Source organism: Cavia porcellus, unplaced genomic scaffold (genome assembly GCF_034190915.1).
Source record: "Cavia porcellus strain 051 isolate PalLab524CR breed Dunkin Hartley unplaced genomic scaffold, mCavPor4.1 scaffold_30, whole genome shotgun sequence".
Lineage (NCBI taxonomy): Eukaryota > Metazoa > Chordata > Mammalia > Rodentia > Caviidae > Cavia > Cavia porcellus.
Genome location: NW_026947513.1, coordinates 42,888,799 through 42,904,261, shown reverse-complemented (window position 1 = coordinate 42,904,261; position 15,463 = coordinate 42,888,799). Strand labels below are relative to the sequence as shown.

At 35.3% G+C, this 15,463-nt stretch overlaps 1 long non-coding RNA gene and 1 other non-coding gene across 2 annotated transcripts; both read right to left on the bottom strand.

Moving 5' to 3' along the window:
- Positions 1 to 656: 656 nt before the first annotated feature.
- Positions 657 to 12,143, bottom strand: LOC134474047 (uncharacterized). Its single transcript, XR_010044622.1, has 3 exons — positions 12,014 to 12,143; positions 7,560 to 7,608; positions 657 to 4,054 (listed from the first exon to the last, which is right to left on the bottom strand). It is a non-coding gene; the product is annotated as an uncharacterized LOC134474047 (long non-coding RNA).
- LOC111755194 (small nucleolar RNA SNORA2/SNORA34 family) lies at positions 1,800 to 1,936 on the bottom strand. Its single transcript, XR_002789773.2, has one exon. It is a non-coding gene; the product is annotated as a small nucleolar RNA SNORA2/SNORA34 family (small nucleolar RNA).
- Positions 12,144 to 15,463: the final 3,320 nt, after the last annotated feature.

Here is a 15,463-nt window from a genome sequence, read left to right as displayed (position 1 = left end):
ATTCAATATTATTCTCATCATATAATGTTTATAAATTACCTCATGAAAAACTATTAAAAAGCAAGGAATGCATTATAAAAATACAAGAGAATGATTATTTTTAGGGAAGTGATAATGGGCAGAATTTTAATTAGGAAGAAAATGCAGAGTGGCCAGCAGTTTATAAGCAAAGTTCCATGAATGTTTGCCTTACCATCGGTCAGTACAATTTATTATTTTCTTATATTTTTATAGTTTTCACATTTTTGGTGCAGAACATTTCTGATGTCCCAGCAGTGGTAAGGGGGGGGCAATCAATAACTATAAGTCATACAGGAAAGAATGCCCAAAAGACATATATAAAATCTTTTTTTATTACTGTATATATTGTGATGGACACCAAGAAAAGCATCTTCTTCATGATCTACATTACACTTTAATAACTGCTTCAGTTTGAATTTGTATAACTGTAGCAGGAGTGTCTACAAGTGTTAATGCTATACTTAGTATTTCTGTGCTCATATTTCTGTTCAAATTTCTGGTTATACTTTTTCTACTATGAGTAATTTTCTTAAAGTGTGAGTTTTTGAAGATGAAATAGAATAAAAAGATACACATATTTATAATCCCATTTTTAATAAGAGCCAAGATTAAATGATTCAGAAAGATTGCCAATATTTGTGTTAATGAAATGAAAGTTAAAATACATAATAAATATTGGAGATTACTGGTAACTAAAATATTTGTAATATCACTTAGCAAAAGAGACAATCATTGTCCTCAAGTTTATTTCCTGGTAAATTTTATCTTTGCATTTTCTTTTCTTTTTTTTTAATAGGTGCTTTCTTTCTTTTTTTTTTTTTATTTAAGGAGAAAAAGAAAAAAACAGAATAAGGGTACAAGTAATACAAAATTTAAAAAATAAACAGTAAGAAATCACTAGTTAAAAGATTACATATTCTCATCTTAGAAATAGTTGTTCAAATTACAAAATTAAAGCATATAGAGGGGACTTTCAAACAGTGAGACTGCAAACAGTTTTGTTCAATGATCCAACAAAACTCAGTAATATGGTTATCTATCTTATACACTTAAACACATATGCAGTTATATCCTTTAGAGCACTTTCTTTTCTTTTCTTTTGTACAATGACAATTACGCATTTAATCTCCCTCTACAAAAGAAAATAAAATTAGATTTAGCATTCTATAGCTTTCATATACACAATGATATAAAGAGAAATCAAATCCTTTGATTCTCTTAAAGGTGTTCGTTATTAGAACAAAACTAATTTATTTTCCTTCTCTGGTTCTTCTGGACTGGAGTGCAGCTGCGGTTTCCTACCAGCTGTTTCCTTACTTGATTTGTACCACAGAAAGAAAATTATCAATTCAGTAGCCACATCAATGAGCTTAGGTCTCTTGTTCTCTTCAAAATAGCCATCCATACTTTCATGTATATTGAAGTTGAACAAAACAAAACAGGCTAAAATAACACCATTAATTAGAACAAAGCAAAACAGGAATAAAAGTATTTGCCTTCAAAGAGATGGTAGAAGGAAACCAGCCCCATTTGCTACACTGCCTATGGTCAGCCTCTCAAGGGATGTCCAGATCACCAGCTTCCACTTGCTAACAGGGCGGGGAGGGGATGTGATGTTGGATTCTCAGCCCCATGCACCGCAGGCTCACAGTCACTCACCATGGGGGACGGTTGTAGCATGGTGCCGGTCCCAGTAAACGCCAGTAGCTCCCATCCCAGGCTGCCGCAGCCTGCCACACTCACAGCCACTCACGGGGTTGGGGTGGGGGGTGGCTTCAAGCTGTTTCTTTCTAATGAATTGACCATTTCATTGCCCAAGTTCAGAAATGGCCACCAGACCATAGAAAGACATCTCTTTAGGCTCCTGCTTGAAACCAACAGTGTCAGGAAGCTGTCGGCCTTGATTCAGAGCCAGTACCATTACTAATTTTAAGAAGAACTTGAGATTTGGAGAACTTGAATATTATGTCTAAGACCATAGTTCTAGAAACTTGTCAAGTTAGGATCTAAAACCAGGTTCTGAAGACACTATACTTATCTTTTAGAAATCAGCTGTTGACATTATTTGAATCTTTCACATGCAAACACCATTTTTCATTTTCCAAACTGTGTTTTCAACCTGAGAATCAATAATTCCCTCTGCATCGTAATAGCAATCACACTCTCCTTAGTGGCCTTCACACGATGAGAATTAGTACATTCTGTGATCTAGATTCATCTTTATACATATGATAACTCATCTCATTTATACTACTAATCTCCATTCATTGAAAAGAAACTTTTGTGCCATTATCAGATTGTTTCTGCTTTGCAAGACAAAATCTTTTTTTATCTCTGAAGATAATGATATATAGTGGGTTAAATAGTGTTATCCTTTTATTATTTTGCTATGAAATTTTATTTGCCCATAAAATAAAAACAAGTTATTATATATTCATGTGACAAATACATACTGATTCTAACACCAACCAGAGCCACGAGAGGCATGGTGCTCCGATGAGAGTGGAGAATTGTCTCTGCCTTCTGGCCTGGGTCTACAGTCCTGTCACTTGCTCTGTGTGACAGTATTCTCATTCAGCTCCTTCTTATCACATGCTGCTGCCAGCTTTGGGACATTAGCTCTGCATGGTTTCTCTTCTTTCCCAGATTACATGAAGGCCACTCATATAAGCCTCACCCACTGGGACCATCTACGTTCCAACATCCAAGTCATGAACCATGTTTCTGGAGAAATCTTCAGCTTTCAGTCTAAGAATCATGGAGGTGCTTGCACTGGGGTAGAAAGACTGGCATTTTCCAAAATCTATGTCGCAGCTTTTCTTAACAAATAATTCTAATAGACTGCAAAGTTTCAAGAAAGCTATCTTGAACATTTCATTCAAATTTGATTAATCACTCCTACTTAAAATCTTGTCCAGTCCTCCACGGTAATAAAATGATTTGCTTTAGTTTCATTGTAGGTGTTTAGGTGTCCAACTTCAGAACTAACACGTTCCCAGCAGCATGATGCACTCCTGCACTACCTCTGGCCGGCACCTTTAATGAAACTTTCTTCATCTCTCAGGAAAAGAAACTAAAGCTTCCATATAAAGGTATAAACTAGGTAGAATTTGAGCGAGAGTGCAAGAGTATTGAGAAAGCTTCTGGGATGAAACATCTGAATGATGTTTTATAATTTTTAAACTTCTCTGCTTTATCATTTTTAAACTACTATTGTGATTTTTCTTTTTATCCAATACACATAGTTAACTGTATCAAACATCATCTTAACTAGTTCTAATGGTGTCCTAGTGCGAGTTCTAACGATGTCCTCATGGAACACCACTCACACTCACACTTACACTTATCATGGGCCACCTGCAAAAATCCAGCCTTTTATTCCCGTGGTGTGATTTCATCGACATTTCTGTGTCTTGACCAGCCTGAGGACACAACGCACTCCTCAGAGACCTACTTTCTGTATATTTTGAAAAACAGACAAACAACAGGCAAAACCTCAAGTGAACTATCAAAACAAGAAAAATAGGGTCATAAAATGTGAACAGTTCCAACGACATGTTTTATACCTCCTACTGGGTTCATTAGGCAAAATAAAACTGTTAAAATACTTCTACAAATGGCATAAGTATTATGCCTAATTACATTACTCTAGTAAAAAATGAAGTCATTTGGCTTGTAGCATTTATGAAAATAAGAAGTCTTCTTCCTGCTAAAATACTGAAGCTGTTTATTATCCCTTCTCTAACATAGAAGACTCAGAAAAAGGTGTTTTATTCAAATTGCCTATAAAGTCCTTTTTTCTGTCTTTCCTTTTGCATTCTTTTTTAGTTGTTATTGTTTTATTTCTGGCTTGTGTTGTTTTATTTCTGGCACTGAGTGCATGGATTGCAGCCTAAAAATGTCTTTCTTGAGTGTGGCCAAGCTTGCAATGGCGGGGGAATAACTGAAGGCTTTCTGTGACTTTTCAGCTCCACATGCCCAGAGGTTCAGGGCGACTTTCCTTTCTTCACAGCTTCATAAGTCTGGGGAAGAACTGGGGAGGGAGCATGTAGAGACATCTTCAGAGGCGCTACAGAATTACAAGTCTTGCTTAAGTAAATTTAAAAAATAAAGTAAATCTCCCATGAGAAAGACACTTTTATTAGAAGAACTTTTAACCAATTTTCATGGAAAAGATATTTGTATTAAATTCCTCTAAACTGTGATTAAATTTTAAAATTCAAATTTAAAAGATTTTACATAAAAATTTCAAAGTAGAGCTAATAGTAAGTTGTAAATGAAGTAAAGGAAATGCAAGAATAAGAACTAGAGGGCCCATAACCCCAAAACAGTGTTTTTCATGGTAAAGTTTGTCACAAACAGACTTCAAAGAATCCATCAATTGGGGAAGGGCAGGACTATAGCTCAGTGTCAAAAGTGCCTGCCCGGCAAAGACAAAGTTGTGAGTTTGATCTCCTGTACTCCAAAAATAAACAAATAAATACAAAATAAAAATAAAGGATCCATCAATTCACAGAAAATATTTCCTCATGTGACAGCAGGTATTTGGCATTGCTTATGTACATGTTTAAAAGTTAAAAGTCTCATAGGAGGAGTCAGTGCCACTTGCAGACCAGAGGGAGAAAGAACAAAGTCGCACCAGCACGCAAGCCCAGTCTGCCATGTCTGGGCAGGCGGAGGACTGGCACAGCCAGACCCTAGCCCCCTGTGCCATGCGGGCAGGCAAACAAGGAGTACCAACCCCACCCCACCTCCAGCCATGACGGCTTTATCCTGAGAAACACAGGCTGTGATGATATCTATGGAGGTGAAGTGCAATTGGGTGTCTGTGGTGCTTTGGTGTTTCACTAATACTGCAGATCTAGGGCCAGGGGTCTGATCGCAGGTTCAGAGGGTAGTATACGGTGTGACACCTGAGGGAGAATCTCCTTCTGAGGGTGGCAGCCATTGCTGATTCCCTGTGGTACTGTTTTGGAAGTCCTGTATCATTTCCATTGCTTTGTTGCATAAGGTTTTATTCTCTTTTCTTTTGTTTGATTATGTCAAATCCGATGGCAGGAGCAGCTATTTCAAAGATAGCCAGATATATTATAGTAGCCGTTTTAGATTTACTATTGACTTGTTTTGAAGTCCTTATTATTGCATTCATTGTCTTGTTTTTATTGTTTCTATTCTGTTCTGTTTGACTTCTAATATGCCTGAAGTTATCTGCAGCTATTTTGAAGACATCAAAAGACATTTTGGTAATTATTTTTTCTTTCATAACAGTTTTAGGACTGTAGCTCTTACACTGGTTTATTTTGATTGGTTTTATTCTGTTTTATCATCTTTAAAATAAAAACAAAAAGTCTAAAATGAACCCATGCAATTGTATAATGCAGGTAATTACTGAGCTAAGGCCTTTGCATTTAAGAAAGCAAGATTTGTGTGTATGTATTTACATGAGAGTTTCTTCTAGAACTCAACTTTTATTGAATTTTTTTACCTGATACATAAAAACACAAAAATATACATATTTATAGGATACCACCTGATATTCTGATATCTGTAAATATTGTGTAATGTTTAAATCAGAGTAAATTGTCTCCTCAAATGTTTCTAATTTCCTTGTGGTAGAAATAGGAACTCAGTGATTTTGAATGATAGTTACTGAGACTGAGAAGTAAAAAATATACTAACACATAACCTTATGCCAGCTTGTGTCATTACTTTCCCATGAAATATACACAAATATACGTTCTCACAGTTTTTCATAGACAATATAGCAATAATAATAAATTTAACTTTTGAATTCTTATTACGATACATGACACACATAGATATCCAATGTAATGTGATAACTGAATGAATCAAAAAAATTTAAAAGCAATATCATTAAAGGGGTCCAGGGATTTAGCTCAGTGGCTCAAGCATTTGCCTGGTAAGTGCAAGGTTGCAATTTTGATCCTGGTACCAAAAAAAAAAAATCATTGAGGGGAAAATATCATTTATTTACACTCTGCATGGGTACAGACTATACTCACAAACAATTTTATTTTACATGTAGTTATCTTTTTATTACAAGTTCTAAAACCAAAATACATTTGAAAAAATTCTAGAATACACTTACTCTAAATTTGAATATTCATTTTTTTCAGTATTTTAAAAAACAAAAGTGTGAAATTTAAAGAAATACATATTTAAAGAAATAATGTACATCATTAATGACATGAACAAATCAAAGAAAACATTCTCAGGTAAGAATAATTAGAGGATTTGGGCAATATTTTGTGTATTAGACAGCTTTCATAAAACAAGTTAAAATATGAGGTACCAGCTATGAGAATATTATGCTCATTAACAAAATCCAAATTACTCTTTAGCAAATTATGAATTGCATATATTTCAAAATTACTCTACAGTTATCTTTACTGACATTTTAATTAAAAATGTTTGAAAGGTGGCAGACTGCGGCCCCTCCAGGGGGAGAATCACCAACAACTCCTGAGATCTGTGCCATGTTGGAACTTAGGACACTGGGAAGCCAAGCAAGCACCTGCCCTCCCTGGTAAGTGGTGGTGGTGTGGTGGACTGTGGCCCTTCCAGGGAAAGAACCACCAGTGTTTCCTGAGTTTCACACCATATTGGAACATAGGACACTGGGAGACCAAGCAAGCAGCTCACCTCCCTGGTAAGTGGCTGCAGTGTGGCAGACTGTGGCCCTTCCATGGGGAGAACCACCGGAGGCTCCTAAAATCTGTGCCATGTTGGAATTTATGAAGCTGGGAAACCAAGCAACCAGCCTGCCTCCCTGCTAAGCGATAGTGAGCCTACTGTGCACGGCCTAGAGTCAAACATCCCACTTCCCCTAACCCCTCTTTTCTTGCCCCCCCCCCATTAGCAAATGGGAACCAGAGATCTGAGCATCTCCTGGGAGGCTGACCATAGCAAATAAGGGGGATGTCCTTCTACCATCTCTTTGAAGGAAATATTTTTATTATTGTTTTGCTCTATTCTGATTAATGGTACTGCTCTATTACTGTTATCCCGGTAACCTGCTGTGAATTTCTGTACCAGTTTCACTGTAAAATCTTAGTTGGCTTTATTCTGTCTTGTTCTGTTGTATTTTACCACTTTCAAAATAAAATTTTTAAAAAAATGTTTGTGAAGTGTAATCCCAGAGACACAGGAAGTTGAGACAGAAGTATCACAAGTTCCAGGGCAGCCAAGAAACTCAACAAGTCCCTGTCTCTAAATAAAACTATAAAAGGGGGTAAGGATGTAACTGAGAGGTACAGACCTGCCCAGCATGCACAAGACCTGGGTTCAGTCCTCAGTACAAACATAAATAAACAAATGAGTTTCACAGATGTGCCTTCTAAAATGGTTTACTTAATATGCTTTAAAACAATATAATCCATTTTTTGTAAATGGCTTTTAAACATTGACATACCTTTATGTTTTATTCTGTGTAGTTTCCTCACTGCTAATGAAATTTTCCTTCGTAAAATATTTTCTACTTGAAGGTTGAATAGGAAAGAGCATATATTTATACTTACTTTTAAAAGATATCCATCTTAAAATTCCACTTGAAATGTTCAAGAGGATCTATAAATGAGAAAGAGAAAAAATACAAATATCTTTTCGTTTAAAAAGAATGTGTATGCAACAAAATAACTGGAGTAAATTAAAAACATTGTGACAATCATAGAAACCACTTTCTCAATTCATTCAGTCTTCAACTAAACACTTAACATAATTTTAATTCAAAATTATAATGTTTAAAATTATAATGAAGAGAAAATTTACATTCTGCCTTATTCACTTTATATTTTATGCTCATAAGGATTCAGTGTTGCTCTGTGATAATTATCAAAAGTTATTAAGGTTTCACTTATTTTACATCACTACATAACTTAATAATAATTTAAAAATTAGTTTTTAACATTTCAATCCAATGGTTAGTTGATTATTAACAGCTTCTAAAGTGCACAGTTACAATAAAAAAGGAAAGGAAAAAAGAAAAAACACTTTCATTTTTTAAAGTTTTATATTACATCATAATAAATGTTAGGCTGTTCCAGAAGACATTTAAAAATATATAAAATTATGGAGTTTAACAGGAATTTAAGAATTATAACTGTCCTACAACATTCTTCTATGTCATTCACCAACAAAATCTCTTAAAGATACCATACTATACTTTTCCTTAAACACTTTTAAATGTCGCATTCCCTGATTCCCACTCACAACTACAGAACTGGCTTTCATTTCTATATTCCACAGTGCTCCATGTACACTCCAGCATTTATTTGACATGTTTCTAACTGCCAGCTTATTGGGGTGCCTTTACCTTGAAACTGTAAACATTTAAACACACTACTTGGAGTTCTATTATTAGGATAGTGTCAACTCCATAGTAAGCATACAATATATATTTTTGATCCGTGACCTAAGAAAGTACCTTGTACCTGGATATTCTACAACAATAAGTCAGGGAGTTTCCTTCTGAATCCTGATCTTATACACACAAAACACTGTGAATATTTTATTGTAAGACACTGTTGGTCTATTAAGGATTTATGTCATTCAAATGATGATACAGTGTTTTCAGAATCTCACATGGAGAAAGTACCATTGGGCTAACCCTAAAAGATGAATGGGATTTAAATAGGAAAATCATAGTGGGAAGAATACAAAAGATATTTTAAACACACTGATGAAAGTCTAATGTCTGGGATGTTCAAATAAATACAATTAATGAGAAATAGTTAAAGAATGTTTATAGATCTGATCAGCATACTATTAATACCTAATATGTAAACAGGCTTTGTGATTTGTGTCGTTCTAATATAAATATGATCTCTCTGATTATTTTTTTACTATCCATGTTTTACGATGAAAGGCAGGGCGGTGATGCTACCTGATGGTGTAATCAGGGTGGTTCCCTTTAACAAAGACTGTCACATAAGGAGACCCTCTTCTCAGGATGTACAGAGATCCTCCGTGAGTGAGATCCTGGCCTCTGGCAAATTCTTTTTCTTCATTCCAGGCCACTAAACATTAAGGTGTGTCCTGCTTGGTCTGCAAAGTAGTATCATGATTGGCTGCTAAAAATCAGAACGCTGTCCAAAACTTTTTGGAAATTACTGGCTAAACCCATATATTTTTAAAATTATAAACCAACTCCCTGCCGATTCCAGACTACCCAACACTCTTTAATGGGCATTAATATTACCATAGCAGTAGGAATTTCAAGAAGGAATTCATGAAAGCAGGATACGTGATTGAAGGAGGCAAAAGAATTATGACTTGGAAAGCATTCCGATCCTAATGGAAGGTTAGAGTTTTAAGGGTCATTGACTTTTCATCGACAAGCAAAATCTAAATTGGCTTCACTTTTGGAAGAGGAACCCAGAGAATGAGCAGAGCAGCCGAAACTCCTCCTTGAACCTTCCGGCCTCCACATCCCAGTTTCCAATGTTGTCACCTCCCTGCCCAGGCCACAGGACTATTTCACCTTTTATGGAGTGGTGTACGTACAGCTCATGTTTTACTAACGTTTTAAAATTAATTAACAAATGTTTGCAAGCGCTTTGAAGATGAAAAGTTGTGCAAGTGCTCAGTATTATCATTATGCCATTATCATAAAACACAGCAAGCCCAGGAGGCGGCGAGCTCCAAGGCGAAGGCCGACCGTGGAGGCAGCGCGGCGCGGACGATGGCCCGGGGACAGCGAAGGCCGAGCGGGGCGGCGAGGAGCTGGCCGCGGCTCAGGTGGGTCCAGCCGCCGCCTGCTGCCTGCACGGGGCCAGGGCAGGGCCGGGGCTTGCTCTCTGCTTACAGCTCTTGGGAAACAGAAGCAATAGAAAGTGTAATCAAAAGAAAAACAAAAATGATCAACTTGGGTAAATGTTAAGCTTGCAAACTGCTCGGATTCATCTTTCTGAGAATTCTTCCCATTACAATGAGAGTAGGGATGGGAGGTGTAATTGCTGACCTGAAGGCGCTTGTGGGGTTTTATCTTTAGGAAGGTTATTTCTCTAGGAACACGGAGCGAACACGATATTTAGGGCTGTTTCTAGTGGTGTAGGACGCTATGGACATACTAATGTTTGCATGGGCTACTTCACCTTAACTTTAGTTATTAAAAATAAGTAATAATTTTTCATTGTGTCACTGCTATACATTTTCAGTGTCATGATTTAACATTTTAGTTGAAAACAAAAACAAAAAAGAGACAATTTTGTCTTTTCTCAGTAATAATGTCATTTATTTGCATAGAAATTGACCTGGAAGTCAAAGAAATATGTTTTTCGCGCACATGCAGGCAGACAAATAATTTTTACAGTTTTGATTCTTAAGGTAATTAAATTAACACAATGATAAATGTTCACATATGTGTTTAGTCTTTCCTAGCATTTCAACAAAATGTATGTCTTAATAAATCCAGAGAGATCAACTCATGTTTTTAATAAAAATTGTTAAACACAGTTTTGGTTTTGGTATTGTTCCATTGTTCAGATCCTAGGCAAGTGGCATAATATTGGGCAAGATGTAATTTCCAAATACACAGCTTTAACAATATTTTTATGTTCACATTAATATTTAACTTAAGTACAGGAAGAGCACTTAAGTGTTTTTAATCAAATTAAATACTAATTTTTTAACAAAACTATAGTAAAAATCTTTTATCTCAGTTTCTAAGGAATGGGTTCTGTCTGTGTCCTTCATATTAACTTGGTCAGCTTCTTATGCCCTATACATAACATCTGAGAGAAAAATACGAGAAACCTAGGTTTTATCTTTTAAAAGAATGAATAACTTTAAGTATAACCCACTTGCTAGCCACTGTGCCTAAAAAACTCCTAATAATTCCTTTTGTCATTAACATCTTACTGTTAATTATTATACCCAAGTGGCTTCAGAGTACATTTGAGAATTAACAAAACGCACACACACAAAATTAAGGCTTACTGCTAAAATCAGAAGAGATTTGACTATTACTCACCTTAACTTCAACCCAAGACTCAAGTTCTATTGAAAAAAGTCATCTAGTTTTTAACCAATATGTCACTTGATAAAAATTTGGGAAAATGGACTTTCATATATCTGAAAATTTTAAAAAACATTATAAAGAAATGACAAAGATAAATTTTCCTTTTGAATTTATGAATATACTCAGGGATATTCATGAAGTATACACAGGGGATAATTATTTTCCAGCTAAAAGTATTTTGCAAATAGAAAAAAACACCAGAATTTTAGAAAACTCAAATGAGATGATAGAAATCAACTCCTGAGGGCTGGGGATTTAGCTCAGTGGCATAAATGCCTGCCTTGCAAGCGTACAGTCATGAGTTCTATCCCCAGTACCAAAAAAAAAAAAAAAAAAAAAAAGAAAAGAAAAGAAAGAAAGAAATTCCTGGTTCATTTGCCTTTAAAATTAAGTTTTTTCACTGACCATAATTTCACACCTCCAAGTAAAGCCAGTTCACCATGATGGTCTATTTTGGTTGTAAGACAATTGAGTGCTCTAAGTCAAAGTGATTTATTTATCATTTATCATTTATGAAAATCATTTATTTTTCCTTTGGGAGTTCAGAAAAAAAGAGTCCTATTCCTAACTCTAACCCTAACCTTCAGTATACCAATGATAACACAGGGCAAATCTCTAAAGAGAAAAATATTTCTTTAAAATTGGGAAAATAGGATAGGTGATTGCAAAGTCACTTCTAATTTGACTTTTTGGGCAAAATCTCACTCTAGGAAATCTATGGAAGGAAAGTTGAAGTTCATATTAGACAAACTCCTGTATATGAGGATTGCTTTACAGTTTGTACACAAATAGAAGGAGAAACAATAACTGAGGGGTTCCTGAATATCCACAGATTGAATTATTAGAAAATTATCAATATTCAACTTTTTATTTACAAAAGCATCAAGCCTAATATGGTGCATTCTAGTAAGAAGAGTAAGAAAACCCAAATACTTGCTGTGTCATATTTCTCACCTGTTTTCATGTTTTTACTGGGACTTTCCCATGGTAAACTGTCTTGATAAAACATGCAGACATGCACCTATGGCAACAGAGAAAGATGTTCTAAAAAACATATGCATTTGTAGGAAATTAATTACCAAGATTTGCCATACCTTTTAGTTGATTCTTTTATTAAAGCTGTTAAACCCTTTCCTAGAATCAGTGCATAGGATGATCAGATTGAAAGCTTGCTTTCCAGATCAGGCAGGGAGTTCCAGGTCAGCCTGGGCACCTCAGGAGTCTTGTCCTCTTTCCCCTGGGCTTTTATACAGTGAGACTTCTTTTAGTTTTAGTTTTTCTTTCTGAGGAACCAAAAAGTTCATAGTTATCATATATCTATAGAAATACTGAGATACTAACTTTTATATGTAGATATGCAAACAGTTTGGACAAAACACTTAAATAGAATTCTTTAAGTAAAATGAAATCACTGAAGAGATTATAAAACTTAGAAATTTCAGCTGCATTGGAGAGCTACCTAATATTGTTTTTAGTGGCCTTCATCTCTAAAAAGTAAATTATCTGATAAGATATTTGACTTGGTTAACAAATAAAAATTAAAGTAATATAGTTCTTAACATATTCAAACTTATTATATATAAAGTATCCAAACACACATATAAATACTGAACTATATATATTCATATATAGTATAAGTACAAAATATATTTGTATTATCTTTATTTAAATACAAAATATAGATACACTTGGATTATATTAACAAGATTAAATATAAAATATAAGCATATTATGTTAATATAAAGCAAAATATGGAGTGTACAAATGAATCTAGAACTACATTATGGGCTGGATTTTGTCCCTCAAAAGTTAGACAGTGAAGTGTTAACCTCTGGTGTCTCAGAGATTGAGTGTATTCGAAGATAGATAAAAAGAGATGAGGAAGCTGAACTGAGGTTGCTAATCTGAGGTCCTCAGGAAAGGAGGAATTAGAGCACAGATGACCGGTAGAGGGTGAGCATTGGAGACAGGGAAGGGAGCCCTCACCGGCCTAGCAGGGAGCCTCAGAAGGAAAGAAACCTGCCCAAGGTTCCTCTCATGCTTCCAGCCTCCATGACTTACAAGGAAAAATAGCTTCTGGCTGCCAGAGTCTCCCAGTCTGTGTGGTTTGTGGTGGCAGCCTCAGTCGGCTAATATAAAACACAGCATAGAGCGTGCTATTTTTTCAGTTCTTGCATTTTACATTTATTAGTAATCGTGTTCATCATTTTGCACCTCATGGCTACCATGATAGTTTTTCCACAGAAAATGCCCCATAAACAAGAATACCATAAACTAATTCTGCCAGGCATGACAATGCACACCTGTAATTCCAGGATTTAAGTAGACTGAGGCAAAACGATCACCTTGAGTGCGAGGCGGACTAGGCTACATAGTAAGTTCAAGGTCATTCTGAAAAACATAGTGATACCCTTCTCAAAAAGAAAAGCAACAAGAGGGGCTGGGGATTTAGCTCAGCGGCATAAGTACCTGCCTTGCAAGCAGGCAGCTGTGAGTTTGACCCCCGGTACCGATAAAAAGGAAAAAAAAAGAAAAGAAAAGAAAAGAAAAGAAAAGAGACAAAAAAAGTAAATTATACATTTAGTTCAGTTCTAAAGAAACATTTCCTGAATATCTTTGGAGGTTAAACTTGAGTTTTTATTTTATATTAGAACATAATACCTTGGAATAAAGTTGCCTCTCAATTCATAAATGATGTGACTATTTATGTTTAAAGCTTTTAATATTATTTTAATATTCTTATTTAACTTATGTCCTACTGGTGTTTCCAAGCTTTCTGTACATTTATACCTAAACGTTACAGTCCAATCAATCTTCACATAATGATGGAGAGACCTCCAGAGCTGATTGAAAAGGAGCAGATCCCAAAAGGCTACAGACTGGATGATTTCATTTATCTAATATTCTTTTTTTAATTGTGTTTTAAAGAGGGTAAAACTAAACAGAACAAAGCAGATTAGAAGAAAACAATGTAAGTGACACAGATTTCAAAGCAAGACAATACGAGATCATCACTGGCTACTATTTATGTCTCGTTTTCTTCTAAATATTTGTCCATATCTTCACACACAATGAATTCATATAAAACAAGATAGTATTACACTGATCAGGCCAGAGTGATGAAGACATTATAGGCCTTCAAAATCAGACAATACGGAAATCAGCAATGGCTGCCATGATGTCTCTCATTCTCTTCAAAATAGCTCTCCATACCTTCATGTATGTTAAAATTAAACAATTTAAACAGACTAAAATCACTCTGAGCAAAGACTAATAACATTACTGGATTTCACAGCATGATGATATGGAATCAGCAATGGATAACATAGTGTCTCTTTTTCTTCAAAGTAGCTGTTAATTTCATCATGTATTATATAATTCGATTATCATGAACTGTTTAGGAGAAGTTCTATGCACTTCTAAGTCTCTACATGTATACCTGTCCTTTCTATACTAGAGGGAAAAATGAAACAAAACAAAACAAAATGCTAGAAAAACACAAAACAAAAAAGACAAATAACAGCAAAGAGCCCAAAACACTGACAATACAGGACTTCAAAACAAGGTGTAGGAACGTAAATAGGGCTCTAATTTTACATACTGATCTTCAGATTCCTTAGATCACCAGATACTAACATGCACAATTGTTCCTATCCTATGAATGTGAACTGCTTTGTTCCAAGAACTTGTAGAATTTGTAGCACAATCATCTTAGCTATCCTAAGTGTGTTTTCATAATTTAGATGCTTTTTCTTTTCCCTTCTTTTTTCTTTTTCCTTTTCCCTGAGATATTATTTTTCCCCTTTAGCAGATTCTTATCCTTTCATTGTATTTAATGAGGATTTTATATTTTATGCATGCTTACCATTTCTTATACCAGGGAGACTATCCAGTATTTGCACGTGTGAGTTTGATTTATTTAACTTATGAGTATGGTCTCAAACTGCATCCATCTATTTATAAATATCTGAATGTGGTCATTTTTTATAACTGAGTAGTACTCCATTGTATAAAAATACCACATCATTTTTTATGCATTCCTCAGTTGATGGGCATTTAAGTTATTTCCAAGACCTGGCTATTACAAATTATGCTGCCATAAACATGGGTGCACATATATCACTGTGATATGATGTTTTGAGTTCTTCTGGGAATATACTCAAAAGTGGAATAGCTGGGCCAAATGGGACTTCCAATCCCAGCTTTTTGAGGAACCTCCACACTGAACTCCACAGTGGTTGCACCAGTCTACATTCCCACCAACAGTGCAGGAGAGTTCCTTTTTCCCTGCAGCCTCTCCAGCATTTGTTGTTGTTAGTTTTCTTTACACTGGCCATTCTTTCTGCATTGAGACAGAACCTCAGTGTGGTTTTAATTTGCATTTCTCTAATGACTAAAAATGCT